This window comes from Arvicanthis niloticus, chromosome 7 (assembly GCF_011762505.2).
Source record: "Arvicanthis niloticus isolate mArvNil1 chromosome 7, mArvNil1.pat.X, whole genome shotgun sequence".
NCBI lineage: Eukaryota > Metazoa > Chordata > Mammalia > Rodentia > Muridae > Arvicanthis > Arvicanthis niloticus.
The window spans coordinates 63,825,159-63,843,909 of record NC_047664.1 but is presented as its reverse complement, the minus strand read 5'-3'; positions in this window follow the sequence as shown (position 1 = coordinate 63,843,909).

Below are 18,751 nucleotides of genomic sequence, written 5' to 3'. Positions count from 1 at the left end.
ACTGCCCGGCCTCCCTTTTGACTTAAAAAAATTTTTTTTTCTGAAATAGTTCTAGGATTTGAAATAGTATTTCCTCAACACTAAACTTATGTCACATGTTCTTGATTGTGAAGAATCTAATGTGAATTTAGAATTCATTCTTAGTCTACTCTGTGGTCTCAATCCTCCAACTGCTGGGTACTCCTATAGTTTTACTTTTATCATTAGGTTTCAGAAGTCTGTGATGGATTTTGCTGTCTTGTGTGTGTGTGTGTGTGTGTGTGTGTGTGTGTGATGTGTTTATATTGCTTTGACATTACCAAACTTTCCAATAGATGCACTTTTATCTTCTGGCATTAAGAATTAATGCCCTCATTTCTCTCTTGTTAAATTTCAAATTTGATAAGCCCTTGTCTACTTGAAATCACTTCCTCTAGCTCCAATGTCTTCATTTTATATCTACATTTGTTATAATAAAGACTCCCTCCATAATTCTTCAGGTTTATAAATCTTTGATTTTGCAATATCTAGATTATAAACTTCTGGGTTTTATTTCTTTTTTTCATGTACTTTTTGTACTATCCTCATTATCTTTTACTTCCCTGAACTTGTAGAACAGAGTACCCATTGTTAAAATATTATGTCTGCTATTTTTTATTTTTATATTTTCTGGTGTTATTCTCAATGACTACCTTTAGATGAGGTGATGTGCTTTCCTATTTACATTTAGGTCAAGAAATTATGAATGTTTCATTATTAAAGTTGATTTTTATTGTAATCACCTAAAGATTATTGCCTCCTTTTCTTCTATTTGCAACATTAATGGTCTACTGATCAGGGCTTATTTTTAAGCTCTTTTAAGTTGTGCCTAGAGAAAGTCTATTGCCAGGGCTCATTTGGCTCCAATTTGTAGATAAACCCTCTCTGATGTTACCACTGAAAGCTTGCTTCTTAATCAGAGTCTTTTTTAATTAATGGTAATTTAATGTTTGGCATTCTGTGATACTTAGAAATCATTCAGCATATGATAAATCACTCTTTTGATGTCTTATGCTTCTATTTCTTATGAGTTGCCTTTATCTCCATTTGTGGGTCTTTTTCTGCTTAGTATCAGTGTTCTGAGGAACTGGCCTATTCCCTGTGTTGAAAATTAGTAATTTCTCAACATGTGAGTTTATCAGAAGTAGAGACAAAGAAATTCAATCTGTATCTTTAAGATTAAATGACCTTCATCTTGCTATAAGAATAACAATTTTGAATTCTGAAAATATAGAAAAAACATAATGATCAAATGTTGGCTGATGGTTTCATGCATTAAATGTTCCAATGTTGATTTCTGAACCCAGGGATCTGGATACAATGCAGACATTGGCATCATCATGATTGCTGAACCACTTCTTTTATTATGTTGTGTAAAGAATGCTCCGCAGGTATCTGATTGGTTAATAAAGACCTGAATCAACTATTAGCTGGGCAAAAGAGATAGGGCAGAATTCTGAACCCAGTCTGTGGTTCCCAATGAGAAGTGAGACAGGAAGTAAAGGAGGTATGAAGAGACATGTGGAGGGACCAGGAAAAGAAAGAAGTTACCATGAGGCAGGTGATGAGCCAGGAACAGTCACCAGAAACAGGTCACCAAAGGAGTCTCCATGAGGACACACATGGAAGAGAGCAAGCCAGAGCAAGCTTAAGATTGAAGGGTAAGGACCACATGGCTGGGAAATAGGCAGCCTTAGAAGGTTAGAATAACTCAGAACCTGCCAAGCTTGCAGCTTTTAATAAATGTATTATGTCTTCAAGTCATATACTCGGGAGCTAAAATGGGCTAGAGCAAGCTTAGAAATGGCCTGCACTTATTTGGAAGCAAAAGTAAATTTTTTTGGTGGGGTAGGGGACAGGAGTGTTTGAGATAGTTATTCTGTGTAGACCTGGCTATCCTGGAACTAACTCTATAGTCCAGGTTGGCCTCCAACTCAGAGATTACCACCAGGCTAAGTACATTTCTTTTTTCTTTTTTTTTTCATTTTTTATTGGATATTTTATTTACACTTCAGATGCCGTCCCCTTCCCCCATTCCCCCCTTAGAAAACTCCTATCCCTTGCTCCCTTTTCCTTTTTGCATTTATACACTTTTTAAAAAAAATGTTAATCAAGGGCTTTATAAGTTTGGTAATGCTCAATCAGAGGTGTAACCCACTACCCTACCTAGGTATATCAACTAACTTTGACTGGTGGAGACATGTGAACATCTGCCTCCATGTCCCGCCCCCCTTTCTCTCTCTTTCTCTCTTTCATCACCTAGCTTCTCCTCTCCTTCTTCTCCTCCTCTCCTTACTCCTTCTCTTCCTCTCAGTACTCCTCCCACCTTAGCTCCTCCTACATATCACCCTTCTTGTTAAAATAAAACTTTTCTCTCAAAATACAATTAGAGCATAATTATGCCAATTTGTACCCGTGAGGTACAAGATAGTCCTAATACCCAGTCCATCATTTTGTTGACTAACCAGAACCTCTGTCATCTATCCTAACTAAAACACTTAGTTCTGAACCTGGCTTTTTCCTTGGCTTTAGAATGAATGTCAGCTGAAAACCATCCACTCAAATCTTTTCTCTCAAGGTAAATAGCCAGGATTGGCTATGAGATTATAAGTTTTCAACCCTGTCAGAAATCCAGAATGACTGAGTTAACTATAATTGTGGGAAGCACAAAGCATAGCTTCTAAAACTTAGCCAATTCATAGAGACCTCTGAATACCTGGACACTTCCTCTACTTCAAAACGTTGGAGCATCTGTTCTTCCACCTTCTGGCCCAGGATCATCTGACAGACCTTAGTGCTGCAGAATTATTAAGGGCTGATTACTCTGTCTAGGCAGATATAATCAGTCGACTATTCTGCAAGTGTGTCCTTTTCTGGACAGTAATTTGTCTGTAGATGGAAAGAGGCAATCCTTGCCTAGTGGCTGTCTCCCCACAACTGGAGTAACTCCAAGGATGCTCAATTTCTTCTTAGAATTCAATATAGGAAGCTGTCAGGAGCAGACAGGTCTCTAATCAAAATGAACATTAATATAGAAATATTTATAATGTCAATTCTATGGACTTCTGACGTTTTGAAAACCAACTATCCAAGTAAGGTAATCTGGACTGTTGTCTGTTAAGTCCACTCAGTTATTTCTAAATAAAACATAGAAAACACCCTAACAATAAACTCCAAGCCATGAATTTGCTATAGTCCCTTAACTCACAGGCTAACCATCTCAAATTTGTTATAAAAAAATGTTAAAGAAGGACTGGGTATTCCTAAATGTGTTATACAGGCACATTGCCTATGAGAGTAACAATATTCATTTCACTTTTATATCAATAAGAAACAGTACCAGTGAAAACCTTAAAATTTGTAATCAAAGTAAATTGGCGCCATTTAAGAAATTATATCTTCATCTTGATAATAATTGTACAGATTTCTACCCAATAGGTTATGGCTATGCAATAAATCCTAGCTAATCCTCTCTATTCCCACAAAACCACTACTTTTCCCTAGAAAGACAGCCCAACATTTACCACCTTAGTCCCCAAGCCCAGGGAATAGGGGCGCTGACTCTTCATTAGCTTCTTCAAGCTGATTATGGGCATTGAGATATTAGAAGAGGAGTGGGGGGAAGAGTAAATTGTTAAGCCTCTGATACTGTGTCTTCACTGCCTCCAGATAGAATTCCAGGACCTCAGAGGTTTGAGCAGGTCTGCCCAGCTTGCTTGACAAGTAGATACACCAAGGCTGATTATTCTTCAATATACAATTCTCAAAACAAATTTTAGTATCAAGATAATTTTTTAAGAGGGCTGACATTTTATTAAGGATGTTGGTTCTAACCGCTTTTCTTTTTTCCCCCTCTTTTATTGGATATGCTAAGTACATTTCTTAAGTCCTGTTTTGAAGGACTACATAGAGTCTAAACTCTGCAGAAAGGGAAAGGCGGAAAGGGAAAGACAACTTCTATTTTTCTGTTGTTGTTGTTGTTGTTTTAGATTTATTTATTTACTATGTTTACAATGTTCTGCCATCTTGTACACCTGCAGGCCAGAAGAGGGCACCAGATCTCATTATAAATGGTTGTGAGCCATCATGTGGTTCTGGAAATTGAATTCATGACCTCTTGAAGAGCAGTCAGTGCTCTTAATTTCTGAGCCAACTCTCCAGTCCCCAGTTGTAGAACACCATTTCCTAAAAAATACCACTACAATAAACTAGGAAATTTCTTTTAGTATCTTTATCAGTTTCCACAATTTCAATTTATGGAGATGTGCCATGAGATCAAATAGAGAATAAAATGTGTATATAATGTTTTCAAATTATTATTTATATTGCACCTAAAAGAAAATTCAAATAGCCATAAAATAGAAAATATAATTTTTGACTTAGTCCTCTGATGTGGCATTCACAAGAATATATATTTATAGGAGTTATTTGATAAATGTATTATATAATTATGCATAAGAATACAAAGATAAAATTAGTAAACAGTTTTACATATAGTGCACACATTTTGTAAAACATCAATTGTCTCAACATTCTTTACTTAAGTTATATAAATTCATCCTTACAATTATTTACTAAGTATTTTAATGGCTGTGAGATAGAATATATTGAAATACTGTACAGTGGTATCATATATAATTCATTGAACAACTGAAATTTTATTACAGTTTGCACTCAAGAGTAATAAAACATCATTAATAAAATATCAAGTTTTCTTCTAATGAGAGCATGTTTTGTTTTGTTCTTTATACATCTTTTCAATACTCGACCTGGGATGAGCATGCTCTGTTTGGTATAAAGTAATGTGCAGGAGATTTATCCAGGCCTTTGTGTGTAGTAATAAGTACTTCTTTATTGAAAGCTCGTATGATCTGAGCATTTGTGCCTCACTCTTAATCCCAGCACTTTGGATGTAGAAGCAAGCAAATTTAAAGCACAGGCTACCCTGGTTTATGGATGTAGTTCCAGGACAACTAGGCTACAAAGAGAAACTCTGGATGGTTTTGAAGTTGAACTATCACAGTGGCAGTTTATTTGATATTCATATAAATTTTACATGAACATAAATTTTTACTTCTGTGATAAAAATACCTATAATGGCAATTACTGAGTGGTATAGATTGATGGTTTTGTTTTAAGAGCATTCAGGTATTCCAAAATTGAATATTTAATTTTACATAATAAACAGAAATGATTAATCAACCAACTTTCTGAATCATTACTTGCACTTAATATTATTGTTAATTTGCATATTATCAGTTTGGATACAAAGGTAGTTCAAGATTACCAGCTGGCTACTTTTGAAACATTAAGAATTTCTTTGTATGAGGTAAGAAAGGTAAATTTTTTTCTTGCTACTAGCCCTCTACTATACTTCTTTGACTTAGAAAGACTTGAGTATCCTCCCATTGCTTTGCATGTGACTTCCATTGTCACACTTGGAGAGTGGTCTCCGTTTTGCCAGGTCCTGATAAAAGTCTATAATTTTCACCAACCCCCTTCAGATAGTAATCCAGTTGGAAGTCTGAGGTATATTTCATTCTTTTTGTTTTGTTTTGTTTTGTTTGGTTTGGTTTGGTTTGGTTTGGTTTTTTGAGACAGGGTTTCTCTGTGTAGCCCTGGCTGTCCTGGAACTCACTCTATAGACCAGGCTGGCCTCGAACTCAGAAATCTGCCTGCCTCTGCCTCCTAAGTGCTGGGATTAAAGGGGTGTGCCACCACTGCCTGGCTGTATACCTCATTCTTGAGGGAAGGAGTTGGTACCACTTACTGTTCCCATATGGCTATGAGAGTTCATTTTCTCCACTGGCTCATAAGAGGGATCCTTCACTGTGGCCTAGTAGTGAAGAAAGTCCTGTCTCTATTCTTAACATTCTCTGATATCACCCTGGTGAGGGATAGAAAAATGTTGGCTGCTTTCTTACAGATTGATAAGGATACACTTTAAGAATAATGTGATGATGAAATACATGCTTAGTTTCATTTTATGTGTGTGATGCATCAAATTACAGAGTGACAGAGTGGTGCACACTGTGAAGCATGAGTCTCATTCACTAAGGGGTCTAGCTAGACTAACACAACTCTGAAGCATAACCATTTCTTCAAAGCTAAGAGACCAATGAAGTTAATGTAGTTGAGATAAAGCATCGGGGCAAAATCTCTCTAACATGGTTAAAAAAACACAGGAAGAAATCACATGTCACTTCACTTGTTAAATGCTCTGAGATGTCAAATAAAGAATACCATTTAGTTTTTTATGTAGGCAAGGACAATCATTTGCAAATGAGATTTGACCAGAGAGTAATGGTAACTTCTCATTTAATTTTTTCTATGAACTCTCAGACCACATAACCAAGATTTCCAGGTTCAGGTATAGTGATAGTTTTAGCATTTTGGTTTCTTAAAAAAAAAAAATATATATATATATATATATATATATATATATATATATATATATATATATATGACTATTTATTCCCAGTTGTCAACTTGAATATGTTTGGGAAGAAATGGAGGGCTCAATTTTAATCCATATCTTGAGGGCTAGAAGACACAGGATTTTGATCCAGATCTTGAAGTATAGTGCCATAAAAAGCTTAGGCCCAGGAAAGGTGATATATGTCTTTAATCCAAGGAGACAGAGTCAAGCAGTTCAAGGCCAGCATGGGATAGAGCAAGTTCCAAGTAAAGAGCAGCTTAGGTCTGGGTGTTAACTTCTCCTAGATGCCTACATAATGAAAATGGAAAAAAAAGGCATTCTCTATTCCTGCTCACACTTACTTGCCAGCACATCTGCTGGAACCTATTTCTTCAGGATTCCAGCTTATACAAGACCAGCTGAAACAGCTAGCCTTGTGGGACTGAGCATTACTAGATGCCTGTAATTCCTGTCCAAAGCTGCCTATTCTTGGGTTAGTTGAACTGCAGACTATAAGTCAGAGACATTCCATAAATTCTGTGATTCTAGGGATCACTGACTAATATACCATATAAATATGTTTTTGTATTAATTTCAGGTGTGGGATATGAGCTGCTTAAGACAGTTCACAGCAGCTGATTCTGATTTGCTGCATGCTCTAGCACGGGTGTGATTTTGTCAAGAGCAGTTTCTGTGATTGTGTAACATTTGGCATTCTGGTGAACTTTTAGAGAGTATATAAATATGATGGCCCCAAGAAGCAGTTGAGATGTTGATCATTGGTTGGTATTGCTGGTCAGGGTTTGTTAAATAGTCATGAGTAAAGAAGAAACAACAAGAAAAAAATTAGACATCTTTATGGCAAAGATCAAATTTAGCCCCTGAGGACCTTGATGAACCTAATCTGCAGGAAGTAGTCTAACCATAATGTCCCCATTCATCTGGATCCTTCCTTCTCTCCTGTCTACTATGAGGGGGTTAAAAGGATGGAAGAAAAAGGTTGGAGAAGGGTGTAAGATAAAATGACCACAAAATTAGCCAAAGACAGCTACTATGGGGTCTTCATTGTTTTATATTTACTTATATGAAGAGTGAGAGGTTAGGGACTAAACCATTCATTCTTAGGTTTTGCCTAAAGTGTTCAAAGACGTCTGATATTTATTTTACTAAATAAAAGTAAAACATGGTATGCTTAATCAAATTACACCAGAGTGTAACGTTTCCCACTTTGGATAGTCTTTTATGCTTTTATGAGATCAGAACTAATTTCTAAGTAATATTCCTAAATTGCTAAAGTTAGGGTATAAATTAAAGTGTTATATATATTTTCGGTTTTATTGTTTGGAACTAAAAGTGTTTTGGCTGTGATAAAAGAAGAGTAACTCCACTTCTCAGTGTCTCTTATCCTTTTGACGTTTTCCTACTTGTTACCCAGGGTTGTGCATATTGTCCATATGTCATGTCTTAATCTGATTTCTTCCATATCTTTTTAAAATCCCTATTACAAAAGGCAGTTTTGAGTCTTTAAGGTTTCTCTTGTCTAAAATGTCTTTGAAATAGGTTCATTTTCTAATTGTTTTGAAAACAAGCTCATTTTCTGAATGGCCTTACTTTAAAAAAATTATTAGTCAATTGATATCCATTAATATCTTCACTGAAATGAACAAAATGGAACATTAATATTAATGATAAGTAATTCTACTCTAATAACCTTTTCTGTATGTTATTTAAATGACCAGCAGAACAATAGTGAAGTTGTTCCAACTGGATATTTTACAGTTGTTGGCTATTTCATATTGTAATCACCTTTTACCATTCATCAACAACCTAACATGATAGTTTTCAATGGTAGCAGTATTTTGTTTCTATCTATAACCTCACTATCCTTATGAAAAATATAATTTTGAGGCTGGAAAATGGAGTGGGTAAGAGACCTTAATTCTTTTTTGGAGAACCAAGTTCATTTACATATACCTATAACTTACAATCACCTGCAACTCCACATTTAAGAGATCATTCCTCTTCCAAACCCCAAGGCACCTGTACACAAACACACACACACACACACACACACACACACACACACATACACACACACACTCTATAAAATGTATAATAACAATTCAATTTCAATCACAAAAATGGGTGAGCTTAACAATGTTACCTGGATTCATTATTTTTTCAAAAGAATAAATGCATAGTATGGCACTATCACTCAAAATTAACTTCATCGTTCTATTAAACTGCAGTAAATTCCACAGAATAGACTTTGAGTTTTAGAAATTAATCCAAAACATATTCTACAGTGAACTCATAGTTGGTAAATCTAATTTTCTATAATTTCTATTATAAGATGATTGTCTAAGTATAAATAATATATGGTAACAAAATGATTGTTATTAAATACTTAGCTTTATTGTTCCTGGGATAAAAATTCTACAATACTAAAATGTGAAAAAAGAAAAAAAATTTCCTTTTATTTATTTATTTTTATTTTAAGTAGTATTAAGTTTTTATAAATTTTACCATGAAGGTAAAATATATGAATATATATATATATATATATATATATATTCATATATATTGTTTGATTATCAGTGACTAATATTAGTAAAGGAAAGTACATTTCTATAGAATACAGTTGACAATGCAGCTCCTACACTCATTTATTTTACTGTAAATTTAACTATACTTTATAGAAAAGATGCTGATTTTGTTGTATTTGTGAACTCATGTGGCTTTAGTGACTGTAACAATACAATTAAAAACTACTCAGATTATAAAATTTATACAAGACAGGTGATCAGTGTGAAGCTATTTGTCAATCTATGCTTGTGAATCATAAGATGCAATTTAGTGCTATTTATTGCTTTTGTTTTGTAGTTAATGTAAGAAGTGTCTATCAGGGTGTTTTCTTTAACTGTAAGTAGCAAAAGTAGGAATAATATTTTTAGTATTTTTAGAAATATTTTACAATAATATATAGTTATATTGTTTGGGGAAAACAATTATTTATTGTGAATGTACTTAAGTGTCTCAAGAATTATTAAATATTCCATGATAGGATTTTGTACCTTACTATACTCTTAAAGCAAATAGATTTTGCCCAAAGAATTATATTTAGACTTTTTTTTTTTTTTGATAGGTTTTCATGCAAGCAAGCTTGGCCTTGGAACCACTGTTTAGTCAATGTTGGCCTTGACCTTGATTCTCATGCTTCCAACTCCCAAGTGCTAGGACTCAGACTCACCACATTTTGATGTAGTTAGACATTTTTTTTATTGCATTAAAATGAAAGCTGAAGGTTCTTGGTTTTGATTTAAGGGAAGAGGGCATGCTTACTTGATCAGTCCACTGATGTTTTTTATTCGAAAACACCTGGTACAGAGTACATACTCTAATCTTATTCTCTACTGAAGTGAACATTAATTTATTTATATTTGATGACAACTTTGATTTTATTTACTGTCTCCTAGAAGACACTGCCATCTTCTCTGATGACTAGATACCTCTGCCACAATGACCAGGGTGCTTGACCGTGACCTTTGTTGACCTTATTTCTGTCACTCTTAGTGTCCCTTATGAAGAAACATGGGATGGTCACACATATATTCCCATCTTGTACAGTAGCATAATCACTTACTGTAAGTTCTGGTATGCTTTTAATTGGAAATTTTTAATGAAATGAGTTCTTGTATTTTTTGATGAAAAGTGTTAATATGTGCCTATAAATATTCATATGAATACATAATATAAATATTTATTAGAAATTGGATATTTTCTGAATTGAAATATATTTATTGCTTGGAACCCAGGCATCAACAATAGTAACTCCTATTGCCATTCTTACATTTTAGTAACATTTCAACAATCTCATGCACTACATGTACAACAAACCAAGTTTTTGCGTTTGATTTTATTTAAATAAAATGTGTGAAATCCTTTTTTTCCCGGTGATATGACAGTATAGCACAATAAAGTTTTTGCATATGTTTAAGACATCTTTGTTTCCATCTATCCACTTGCTGAAAAATAGAAATGATATTGACCTGCTATTAGTACTTCAACACACAGGGAACTATCCTTATAAATTAATTGCCAAGGGCTCCCGAGAATTAATCTCATTTGATTGCTTAGAGGTTGCATACTTAAATCTCTGAATTTAAATCCATGGTGTTATTTTTCCAGCCTCAAAAGTAACTAATAATTAGCAACCTAAAATAGGAAATACATTATAATGCATTATTTGTATTCTCATGGAATGAAAATTGTTTTCAAAATTACATATGTCATAAAGCGAAACCTGGGGTATCTGAATTGTACAATGGCCACAAAGACATAACTTTGTTTTTAGGTTAAGTATGGATGATTTAATCTTTATTTTCAAACCCAATGGCCCAAGAAATTAGCAGTTAAGAGACATCAAGTTTTGATGTTCCTTGAATTGATCTTATTTATACTTCATTAAGCTTTCATTTTTAACAATAATAAAACAATGCAAAGTAACATCTGTGGAGTATTCACGATGTGCCAGGCAACTCAAAAAACACCTTTGGAAAGTTTTATTTTGTGACATGTGACATAAAAATGGAAAGGATACTGCTGGATGTGAGGGAACCAAAGGAAAGGAGAAGAATGAGGATCTAAAGAAGAGGGGACAAAAACCACAAAAATAATTGGAAAAAGTCATAATGAAACAATTGATTGTGAGCTACTAAAAAAGTAAAAGTGTTGAAAATCACTTAAAATAAAATGAAATTCTCATTCTTAACACTTTATCCATAACATATTGAGGGGTTAAACCTATTGAGCAACTTCTCATTGATATTTTAGTAGATGGGAGTGTTGAGCAAGGTGTCAGTACACAGCTGTCTGCCCTCAGAGTTGTCTACAACATCCAAAACGAGCTGTTCTTGAAAACAAAATCACTGAAGCCTGCAAACAAGAGAGGGGTTTCTGGGTAAGAACTAGATGTAATCAGTGGAAAACACTGACGTTTAATGTGAATTCTCAAAGTATTTAAAAAAAATATTGTCATGTTTTTCTATGATCTTATTTGACAACATATAAAAAATAATAAAATTTGCTGTAAATATTAAGAAACAGAAAAGTAGTAAAATATTTTATAAAGTAAGTAGTAAGGTATCCCTAGGAAAATCAGGAAAAAATATATGAACATTGCCTACTGATGTTATTTCATAGATTGGCATTTGATAAATCTGAACTCTAATAATCCCCACTCCACCTGCATATTTGTGGAGATGAAATACAAAACAAATAGCTCCTCTCTTCAAACAAAACCACATTTCTTTTTTTTAAATTTATTTTTATTGGATATTATATTTACATTTCAGATTTTATCCCCTTTCCCCCACCACTCAGGAACCTCCTATCGCATCCCTCCTCCTCATGCTTCTATGAGAATGTGCCTCCACCTACCTCCCCCCACTCCCACCTCCCCACCCTCGAATTCCCCCACACTCAGCATCTAGCCTTCCTGGAATCAAGGATCACCTCTCTCACCTATGCCCGACAAGGCCATCCTCCCCTTCATATTCAGATGGAGTCATGGGTCCCTCCCTATGTGCTCCAAGGCTGGTGGTTTAGACCCTGGGGAGCTCTGATTGGTTGGTATTGTTGCTCTCCTCATGGGGCCACAAAACCTTTCTGCTCCTTCAGTCTTCTCTCTAACTTCTCCATTGGGAAACACTTGATCAGATCAGTGGTTAGCTGTGAGCATCAGCCTCTGAATGTGTCAGCCTCTGGCAGACCTCTTAGGAGACAGCTATATCAGGCTCTTGTCAGCATGCACTTTCTGCCATCCACATCAGTGTCTACCTTTGGTGACTGTACATGGGATAGATACCCAGGTGGAATGGTCTCCAGATGGCCCCTCCTTCAGTTTCTGTCCCACATTTTGTTTTCATATTTGCTCCCATGAGTATTTTTGTTATTTCTTCTAAGTAGGACCAAGGCATCCACACTTGGTCTTCCTTCTTCATGAGCTTCATGTGGTCTGTGAGTTGAGTCTTGGTTACTCCAAGCTTTTGGGCTAACATCTGCTTATCAGTGAGTAAATACCATGTGTGTTCTTTTGTGATTGGGTTAACTCACTTAGGATGATAATTTCTAGCTCCATCCATTTACCTAAGAATTTCTCAAATTCATTATTTTTAATAGCTGAGTAATACTCCATTGTGTAAATGTACAACATTTTTTTTTTTGTATCCATTCCTCTGTTGAAGGACATCTGGGTTTTTTTCTAGCTTCTCAAAACCACATTTCTAAGAGGACAATAAAACAATCAAATGTTCCAAGACATTTGAAATTCTATAATTCTAATCGTAAAACAAAACAGCATGCTAACTTTTAGGTTTAAAATCATTTCAAGTAAAATATTAACCAAATTTGTTTTTAACCAAATTGGTTTTATATAAATGTCATTGACAAATTTTGACATAGCAAAATGTAGTTCTACCACATATTATCATTTATTTATTTATAGTTCATTTATTTCTATAATATTTTATCAAATGAAATACAAATAATACATATTATTAATATTCTTTTCTGCTATTTAATTAGTTACAATATTTATTATTTAAATTATTTTTTATTATACAACTAGTTCAAAATTGTTTAGCCAGAAAGATTGTTTAGGGCTCCAACCTTTTTGAACTCTAATGACTGTCATCCTCTTGCTTGTGTGAATTTTGTAATCATGTATGTTCTCTCTCTCTTTCTCTCTGTATGAGTGTATAGTGTCATGCACCAATATGATATTGAAAAAATTAAATATAAATTTGTGATATCAATGTTAACTTAAATAATGGTATGGTTTAAGATTCTGTATACAAATTATTTCGGTACATAATGTTTTGGAAAATTATGACATAATTTCTAAATTGTTTGTAGATTTTGATACTTTTGAAAATGTAAAATTGTTATAATGAATAACATTTTCAAGAAGCATATATTGATATACTAAATATTTTGAGGAAATATGTTTCTTCCTTGTGTTTCAATGAAAAAATTTTCTCTCTTCTAATCTTGGTTCCCTCCATCTTTTCTCCTCCCCTTTCTTCTTCTTCTTCTTTTTTTTTTTTTGTCCTTCTCACCTTTTCTTTTCAGATTCTTTGGCTTCTTGCCTTCCCCTCCTCTAGTATCTCATTTCTGTTTTCCTTCCCCTCCCCATTTCTCACTGTATTAGATTCTGTATATGTTTTATGGTTTACCATAGGACCAATCATGGATGTATAGGTGGTGGTTATTTTGTGGATTCAGTGAAAGTGCTGAAGTTCATTACATATACAATAATTCATTGTTTACACAGGTAGGATTGTGCTGTTAATATATTAACATTTCTCAGTTTTGTAAGAAATGTTTGTTTTAAAAATTCAAACAGCTATTTTCACAGTTACATATATTTATTTATTATTTAATATTTAGATGCATACACACATATTACAAAAATGTGTATACATCTTGTGAAATTATATGTGTATGTGTATCATGTTTGTGCACACACACGTATGTCAAATGTTTTCAAGTTTGATAACTCCTTGTTTACCCACTAGCCAATCTCCATGAGAGCCATAGAAATTTAAAAGAAAGTATTTGATGTCATCTATGTCTCTATTTTATGGAAGTCTTCTTGTAAACCTAGCTAAAATCTTTTCCTTTCTGGACCTGAATTAGACTCCTATGGTACAAATATGGGGGAAAAGGTTAAAATTATTCAAATGGATAGTTGGAAATAGAGAAAATCACTTTGCATGATCACTTGTGTCAGCAAATTATCAGTTACAAAGTATCAATTAATATTTCCAGATGTTAAAGTATATAACAGATCCTAGCAGTGCATCATGGTATTCTCATCTAAAACTCCATTTGACTCCACATTCAAGAGGCCATTTCAGCACTTCCTCAGGATTTTTTTTTGGTCAGATATATTATTTTAGTTTTCAATATGATCATTTATTTATTTATCTCTTTGACAGTGAAAAATTAAAAATTGCTATGTCGTTTAATTCAGTTGGGTGAGAGCTTTCCCTAGATTCCATGTTTTTGCCATGTCTGTATATTGGGAATGAGTTTTGTGTATTTCTTTTGACACTATCAGTCACATCTAAGTATACTTACATTCCAACCATCTATTCAATATCCTAAACTTGGAGGTGGGTTTCAGAGGTTGAGTATATATAGATCATGTGATTTATGGTCCAAACAGTATAGCCATAATTATATGTCCATTGAATAATTTTTGGTGATATTTTGGCAAAAGGTGGTGTTTTGAATCTGGCATTATATTTCAAGGGTAAATATTTTAGAGGTGATTACATACTTTAATTGCCTATGTGTAGGTAATATTAAAAGATTTCAGTTGATTAAGAGAGGTTGTCATCACAGACATCACAGACTAATCATGCTTAAAAACAGAATCTTTTCTCTAGATTATTGGATGATAAGTCAGAAAGACTACAAACATCAGAAAAATTCAATGTTGTTTAGGTAGGTTTGAAAGGGATTGACAGCCTATAGTAATGAGAACCTGACTGAGAGGCAATAAAGAAAATGGAACACTCAAGCAACAGAGCAACACTGAGTTCTGCTAGGTATATAAGGTTCCAGAAGTAAACTTTTCCTCATATCTCTGGATAACATGTTAAGCCTATTAATACTTCTTTACCTTGTGAAATCTGCACAGAAGATCCAAATGAACCTACTGGGTTTGAGCATCTATAGAATAGTGATTAGTAGTTAATAAACATGTGATATTTTAAATCATTATTTTATTTTGTGGTTATCTTTATTGCTATAAGAAAGCCTTAGAAAGTCCACTTGTAAAAATTGGTAGTTATTATGGATTCTTGGGTTTGGGGGTTTCATTTCATGATACAGGGATCCATTGATTTGAGCCTTTGGCTGCCTTTCAGGGAGGGTCTCCATGGTAGTGTGCTATTCCTCTCTTTAACCAGGTCTCCTCCTGTTTCCTGACATAGAATCTTAGTTTACAGTATGATACTATGATCAAAACAAAACTATTGGTTCTATGGCCAGAAACTGAAAGAGAAAAAGGAAAGTCGAGGATCACAGAACCTGTTACAATGGCATATGAACAACTTGAAGGACTCCCACTGGCCTCACATCTTGATGTTTTAGTACCTTCCAAAGCCACTGTTCTAGAGAGACAACCTTAGAAGGGCATACATGAAACTAGCAGGAAACAGTGTTCATATTAAAGAGCCTGTGCTGTTAGGCTTCTGTAGAGCCATACTGATTATTTCTTACTTAGTCTACTGACTACAGGAATATTCAATATTGTCTTATAGTTTATGTCTATTAGGTTAGGAATTTCATATACAGCACCACCACTGGAATTCTTATAAATTAATTTCAAATTGTCTTCTAATGGATATCAAATGGTTATTTTCTAGTAATAATACACAAAAATATGTGCATCCAAGATTGGGCTCAGATTGTACTCTATTCTAATCCAGCTTGGTAAGCCAAGGAGTTTATTTTGATCCATTACTGGGACAGTAGTCATTCTCAGGCAGCTTTATCATAACACTAGCTCTAGCTCAGCATAAATTATATGAGTCACTTTAGTCATTAGCCCAGTCAATCTTCCACCTGTTCTATGCTTTATCACCACTAAGGCCATGTGCAGATAGGAAGGTTCATGTACACTATGTTAGAGGGAAGGTGTGGTGGTTAGAATCTCAGGTGAATTTCAGATGACTTCCTCCTTGCTGCTTCTATGAAAGAATGATAACAGTTCCATTCACAGGAGACTCTCCCATTAATGATCACAGATGCTCTAGAGGCCAAAGTTGCCCTACAGAGGTGATAGATGAACATTAAAGGTAAAAATCTTAGTTCAGAATGCTGAAGAGGCAACATGAGTGCTAGGAATTACAGATTATAGGCAAATACTCACTTGGTAAATCTTTGACATTTATTTATTTTACATGTTAAGTAGCCAGTGAGTCAATGGGAGTTGAAAGGTCAGTAAATAGACTAATTTATTAAACATGCTATCCATACTATTGCTTAAGCCACACTGCCATCCTACCTGGAAGTCAGTGACCTTTGCTGGAAAAATTATTTTCCTATGGTCTGTACCAGGAACTTGTAGTTAGTTTATAGTGACCTACTTTGCTAAAGCTGAAGTCAGCACAATTCATGAAAGTCACTAGGAAAGCAATGCCTGAGATGCAAAATGCATCCTGTTAGTGTAGCTAGTTGAGCTCTTTAAGTTTTAGTTGTTAGTTTATTTATTCATTTATTATTGGGTAAAGAGTCTCTTGTGTACTGTATAGAAGCAACAGTTGCCAATAAAAAGCTGATGGTCTATTAGCTAAGACAGGGAATAGGAGATAGTAATTCTAGCAAGGAAAGAGAAAGTCTCAGATAGTCAGGCATGGGAAGAGATTTACCTCATACTTTAAGGGGACAGAAGCATGGAACAGAGCCACATGGCATTCATAGCATAGAATTACCAGGTTAATTAAAGTATGAGCTAGTGCAGAACAATCCAAGCTTTATGTCCTAATGATTAATTTATAAATAATAAGTCTCAAAGTCCTTATTTCATAGGCATCCTCCAGCACCTTCAAAGTCAACCAAACAGATCGAATCCTTCTACTGAATCACTCTAGGACTATATCTTCTGGGTCCTTGTGCTTTTAAGGACCCGTATTATATAATTCCACCCAGGAAACATAGAATCATCATCCTATTTGAAACTGGATAATTAATCACTTTAATTATCAGCAACCATCAGTTTTTGGGGGGGGGGGACTGGAATCATTATTTTGCTACAAATATTTACATGATCACTTATAAAATGAGAAATATTTAATATATATTTGCTTGTCTTACCACAATATTTTATGGTCTAGTAAAAATATCTGACAGTTCTTTAAGCTGTAGTCATTTATTCAAATATCCATTTTGCCTTTAATAATATACTATTAGCCTACATATTTTTGTATATTGTAAGCATACATATATACACAGGAATCTATTGATACAATTGTATATTTTGATTATATTTCTTGTAATGTTTTATAACTTATTTTATCAGTGCAAATTAGTGAAAATACTTTATTTTTGGAGCTATAATTAGGACTTGGATTATTTGGGCTACATAAATTTTTATTTTGAAATAGTGGCCAAAGATTAGATGGTAAGTAGAGAAAATAATACAGTGATGGCCATTGTATTCTCTTTAAGTGACATGAGTCATGATATAAAGAATGGAGTATTATGTCAGTTGAAGTATTATAATGTATCAAAACACAAGATTAGCTTTGTATAAAAAATATATATTATTGCTTTATGATGCTGATAATTTGTTATTCTATTAGAGTTTGCTTGCCAGAATCTATATATTGAAAAACACCAGGAAAATGCAACACACCTTTGGTTATTATGGAATGACACGTAGTATTAATTATCACAAACTATTAGCAAAATGGTAACATGTAAAATTATAATTTCTTATTAGATATGAAAATTGTAAAGCAAGTTATGCTGTAAGTTTAAGTAAACGATGGTAAATTGACTGAACTCTTATTTTATTTCTCCTTCCCTTAGTTTAAGTGATTGGAGTCTTGACATATAGTTTATCCTTGATGGATGGAAGGAAATAGTAGGGAGAGGATGAGCAAATATCTGTAAAGTCATTATTGAAACAAATTATATAGAGATTCTGAGAGAAATCAAGATATGTGCTTCAATCGTTAATGTTTGTCACTACTGAGATTTGCTGGTGGATGAGCTGTCAATGAACCAACAGAAACAGGTTTTATAAGAGGCAACTAGACTTGTCGAAAAAGTGCTTTATGCCCAAAGGCATCTGTATAAATAGAACTCATAAAGTAAAAGTGACAATAAAGTTTGTAGATCAGGACAGATAGAGTTTAACTTCATTCCAAAACAGACAGCTTTTATATTTCTTTCTTAGAGCCTTAAGTTCCTTATAATGACATTTATATATGACAGAGACAGGAGTCTCTGCATTTTCTTTCCTTAAGGAGTAATGTGAAGGGAAAGTAATATGTTTATCCAAACTGTTCGGTTTAATATCATTTTTATAGATATTTCCATGCTTTACTTTCATCAAATGTTTATTGTGTATGGGTTACAAATAATTTAAATCCACAGACTTTCCATGAATTTGATTTTATTAATAGTTCTAAACAACACATACAATTAAAGAGCTAACATGGCTTTGATTATCTGGAATAGTTTATATTAATATTTAATATTTTTACTTATGAGTGTGTGTGTGTGTGTGTTGATAGC